The sequence below is a fragment of the Chinchilla lanigera genome, unplaced genomic scaffold (genome assembly GCF_000276665.1).
Source record: "Chinchilla lanigera isolate Chin_1 unplaced genomic scaffold, ChiLan1.0 scaffold00085, whole genome shotgun sequence".
NCBI lineage: Eukaryota > Metazoa > Chordata > Mammalia > Rodentia > Chinchillidae > Chinchilla > Chinchilla lanigera.
Genome location: NW_004955486.1, coordinates 4,912,882 through 4,918,154, shown reverse-complemented (window position 1 = coordinate 4,918,154; position 5,273 = coordinate 4,912,882). Strand labels below are relative to the sequence as shown.

General features: G+C 46.0%; 1 long non-coding RNA gene across 2 annotated transcripts; it reads right to left on the bottom strand.

Annotated features, from left to right (window-relative positions):
• Positions 1 to 261: 261 nt before the first annotated feature.
• Positions 262 to 4,117, bottom strand: LOC102030534. Of its 2 annotated transcripts, none has more exons than XR_001231141.1 (3): positions 2,195 to 4,117; positions 1,127 to 1,931; positions 262 to 560 (listed from the first exon to the last, which is right to left on the bottom strand). It is a non-coding gene; the product is annotated as an uncharacterized LOC102030534 (long non-coding RNA). The 2 variants fall into 2 exon arrangements; XR_001231140.1 differs by having other exon boundaries at positions 1,127 to 1,249; positions 2,195 to 4,111.
• Between the last annotated feature and the right edge of the window lie 1,156 nt (positions 4,118 to 5,273).

Genomic DNA, 5,273 nt, shown 5'->3' with positions numbered 1-5,273 from the left:
TCTAACACGTGGCCCTGGCCTTTCAATCCTGGCCCACACTTCCTTCTTCAGGGCTGCTGTCCTTGCCTCAGGGACAAACCCACAACTGGGCTCCTGGCCAGAGCGTTTTTCTTTAGCAGCGCCCCCCGCCCCTCTTTGCCTAGCAATGAATGCTTCCCCATCCCCACCTCCCGGTGTCTCCTTCCTCAGTGCTCACTTCCGCCCTCCTCTGCTTCTATTTAACAAAAATCCCAATGCACTTAAATAGGAATCTAGGTTACATAAGCTTTAAGTTCTGTATTTGTATGTAACAATGGCATTTTAATAACATCCTCAGGCCCTGGGGTGACCTCAGGCCCTGGATCACAGTGCCTGGGTTCCAGTTCTGGCTGGGCTGGGTTATCTGGCAAATCGCTGCAGCTCTGTCCTTCCACTTTCTCCTGGGAGACGGGGCACCCCAGGGCCGCTTCACAGCCTGTAGGGAGGACTCGGTGAGTCAGGTGAGCAGCGCGCTTGGAACCTGGGCTGAGCTCTGTCCTCATTCCATGGAGAAACCCCTGGGGTTCTTCGCAGAGCTGTATCTGAGAAAATACATTAAAGTATTTATGCTACTCCTATATTTATTTGTTAAATCCACAATGAGAGAACAGTAAAAACCAGTTAACTGTAAAAACCAAATTAACTGTTGGTAGCGTTCTTAGGAAAATGAGTAACTTTTAAAATAAAGCAACTTTATATTTTGAGGAGAAAAAGGTTAATACGGGTTTTGGGTCTCAGTCAGAGGCGTAACTGATTGGTAGATTACCTACAACTTTTAAAACTAATTCACTCCCTCCTGAAGAGTCCAGTGCGTGGATTCTGCGCCTCAGAGGCAGCTGTGCTGTCATAGCCACAGAACTGGGACTAGAAGGAAGACCCCGCTGCTGGGCGTCCTGAGCAAATGCATCAGGGCGTTAGATTTGATTGCTCAGTTTTTCCGTGCACAGTGGATTCTAATATGGGCCACTATAAACGATGCTGAAATAAACAAATTGTGACCTAAAAACGTTTGTGCATCTCTAATTGTTTCCTTAGAATAAGTCAATCAAGGGAGACTGATCAGATCAAAGGAAATGATGCAATCTTTGAACGCTAATTACTAGCTTACCTCCAAGTAAGTTGTACTGGTTACTCTCTTACCCACGGCGCTGTGTCCCCTTCCTCCACATTTCCTACCAGCCGGTGCCTTGTTTTTTCTTTTTTTCTAAATCTTTTCTAATTGCATAGCTTCCTTAAAGAAAAAAAGGAGCAAGGTATGTCTTCCTCAAGTTTGCATTGCTTTACATTGTTAGTAACATGCTAGCAACATTGTTAGTTACGTGTTTCAGATTCCACTATTTTTCTGATAGCAGGAATTTAATAGCCCCAAGTTTTTATATCTAATACGTTTTTAAATTGCATCCACTAAGTATGATTCAGAAGAATCACAAAACCTTAAACCCTGAAATCTAAAGGTGGACTCGAAGAATGAACAACAGGGATATCTACAGTCGAAATCAAAAACACACTCACACTGTCTGGAAATTTATATTTTCACTTACTAGGTGGGAGTGTGTTGTTACCATAGTAATATAGAGACTTTAGGTGCTTTAAGAGACATCTGATACCCCTTGTGAACCAGCAAAAAGTTGCACAGTAATAGAGCGGTGAATGAGCAGAACCATTAATTTAATTTTCCTTTTTACCTGGACATCTGTACGAATCAGGGAGATGAATACATCTCCTTGTAGTGATCGGTTGTGTTATGTGACTTCACACAGTTTTCTTTTCTAGTACCCCACAGTGACCGTGCATGTGCAAAGGGATATTGTGCACACTAATTTCTAAAAAATGGACACGAAGACTCTCATCAAAGATAGATGCTGTTTAAATTCAAAACACGTTCCTGGTGCCGAAGGTTTCCCCCTAAGGAGCTGCAGGAAAGAAGGAGTTAAACTCAGGGGCAGGAAGACTGGGGCCAAGGGCTCATTAGGAGATCTGGTATTTCAGGTTAGACTGGACTCCTTTGTTCAAGAGGAAGAGCACTTTAGATCTGGCTGCAGGCTCAGAGGCAGAAAATGAATTCTAGACCTCTCCAGCATCAGAGCCGGAGGCAGGGGCCTCTGCAGAACCTTGAGCAGAGATTTTCCCCGCAAATCCAAGGCAGCAGCACCCCCACTCCTCGTGATTACATTACCTTGTGTAATTACAGCCACCATCGCTGACGCCACACGGACCTGCCTGTCCTAGAGGACGCTTGGAAACATCCCCTTCTTTCTTAACATAGCTGTCTTTTTCCTTTCACATTAACTGTGCAGGCGATTAAGTAAAGGGTTGTGAAGTTGCTGATTTGCTTTCAGAAGTTCTCCCCTCTGACATTCTCCGGTGATGAACTTCAGAGTGTGAAATCCTCCTTGCAGTAACTTTTTTTTTTAAAGGTTGCTTCATCTAACCTGTGACTAATTGGTTAAATAAAAACAGCATGTGCTCCTGCTATTTAGGAGTACATTTTGTTCCTGGACAGATAAAAAAGGGGCAGACCGCACTGTTCACTCCTATTATTTTCTACCCCTCCCTTCCTTTCAAAATTATAAACAAAATTCCCTTTGGAAAATTCCCAAGCTATATGATGTGCCCCGTGTGGGTTGACTTTGAACTGAATTGATTAGGAGCTTATGTAGTGTAAGTGGACGGACTTTCATTCAATTGTGTATTACTCTGTCCTCAAATTGTAGATTTGCATGCATCCTCATTAGACAGGTCATGGGGGTAGGGGACAATGGAACTTCCCCGCCCCCTTCCCCGTGCTAGTCAGTCACTGAGCCTCTGAATAAAGTGAGGATAGAGTGTCACCCAGTAAGAGGACAGCCAGGCGACCCAAGCTTGGGCTTGATGGGGCGGGGAGGTGGCACAGGCTGGGGCAAGCTGGGGAGGGGTTGTGCAGCCAGCCTGTGCTGTCTTGTGACACACATAAAGTCTCCCAGGTAAAGCCACTGGGGGTGAGCATGTCTGGTCCAGGTGTCAGACTCCATCTCTTCTTTCCATGTACAGATCTCAAAAGGCCTCTCTCTATAGCCACACTTGTTCCGCTCACGTAGACAGGGGTACGTCTCCTTTTCCACAGGAGAGCGTCTCAGAGTCCTCCCGTGTGTGCAGAGGTCTGCAGTTTCTCTGAACAACCAACCTGAAATCTGCCAAGGAAATATGTGTGGGGCGGCTGTCCTGACCTCCCTCAAGCCCTCCATTCTGCACCAGCATAGACGAGGAAGAAAGTAGATAAGAGAAGGAACTCGGCAGGAAGGAAAGAGGGGTGAGCTTGGTCAGCCTGGACTGTAAATGAAGTAAGAAATCTTTGATTTCGTGGAAGGAGTAACAGAGAGGTCTAGAAGCCCAGAGTCTAGGCTTGGTGGTGTGGAGTGAGTCTTGTGAAAATGCAGTGTCGTTTATCATCTTTTTTTTTGTTTGTTTGTTTTTTTGTTTTTTTTTACCGGTACCAGGAATTGAACTCACGACCTTGCACTTGCCAGGCAGGCGCTGTGCCGCTGAGCTAAATCCCCAGCCCCTTGTTTATCATCTTGAGTCCCACTTTCTTCACTTGTAGAATGGAGTAAGAATGCCTGCGTGTCCTGTCTCCGTAGGTCGGTGGTGAGAATCAGACCCGTGCTCACACCCCTCTAGGAAAGGAACACGGAGGGATCGTTTTGGGAAGAAAATATAGCAGATGGGAGGGAAAGGGACTGCGCATTGGGAACCTGTCGGTGGAGCTGGGGTAATTCCAGACCGCTCTTTGAGCACGTTTTCCTGCACTGTCGTCCGGTGCCATGCTAGGGCCCTTCTCTTTAGATGCACCCCAAATATGTCCTACCCTCTTGCCTTTAGCAGTGCAGGTGCTGTTTATAAGACTGTAAGCTTTGGGGTCAGGACCTGATCTTGCCCACACTCTACCTCTATTAGGCGCTTAAACAAGGAAGAGCTTTCTTTCCACAAATAAAATCCTGAGAGAACCGTATCTCAGAGGATTCTGCTGGACTCTGAATGCCATGTGGCAAACTTGGTGGCTGGAAACCAACAAGCCGCCAGCAGGCGTGGTGTTCAAAGGACTAGGTTTTATTTATTTATTTGTTTTTTTTTTTTTTTTTTTCCGGTACTGGGAACCGAACTCACGACCTTGCGCTTGCCAGGCAGGCGCTTTGCCGCTGAGCTAAATCCCCAGCCCCAAGGACTAGGTTTTAGCCCTAAGCATTACAACTTCTTAGTGACGTTACTTTGGGGAAGTTACTTCGCCTCTCTTTTCCCTCTCGTTACATATAAAACATAAAAAAAATATATTTATAGGCTTTATCTTTTTCAACATTAAGCCATTTTTACTTGCTTCCATTTTTTTGGTACTGGGAATCAAACTCTCGACCTCACGCTTACTAGGCAGGTGCCGTGCTCCTGAGCTGTATCCCCGGCCGAAGCCATTTTTTACTTTCTAGTTGCACATTTAATTTGTCAAACCCTCTAAGATATTTTCTCTCTCCTATTCCTGCAAAATGAATAACATTATAATACTTTGTAATGCTTCTAACATAATTCAGAGAAAAGAGTGAGCCATTTTTACCTTTGCTCATATGCACCACATACATACACACACACACGCTCATGCACACGCACGGGCACACACACACATGCACGCAATAATATTACAGATGACCAAAGACTCACTCTATTCTATGAATTATTTTATTTTAGCTGGCCTTCTGCGCACTACTCATTGCTCTACCCCGGATCGCCATCATCCCCTCCCCGGCTCTTCTGGCTTCTTCTTGGTCAGGTTGTTAGATGGCTTCATCATACAAGTTTGAAGAAAAAAAATACAAGAGGTAGGAACCCGTGGTAGATGAACACACACACACCACACTCCCAGGATACACTTCCTGCTGCCCTGAGCCTCGTCCACGGGGTCCCCATGAGCTCTGGCTGCTGGCTGATCCTCCCTGCACACTTATCTCGCCTACCTCCAACGTACTTCTCATGCTATAGAGCAAAAATGCTTTAAATCAGTGCAAATATGACCATACCACGCGTGCCCCGAAGTTCGCTTGTGACTTTTCTAATAAACCAAGCCTGGGTCTGCTGATTGCCGGGTTTGCTTCTCTTGTCCCCTGGGGCTCTCCTTCTGTCCCCTAGCTGTCCCCGTGCCAGTGCCCAGCCATATCAAACTTCTTGCAGTTCTTCTCAGGAGCTGGCGTTGGGTTCCTTCAGCCCCACACCTCACCCTTGCGCTTGCTTCT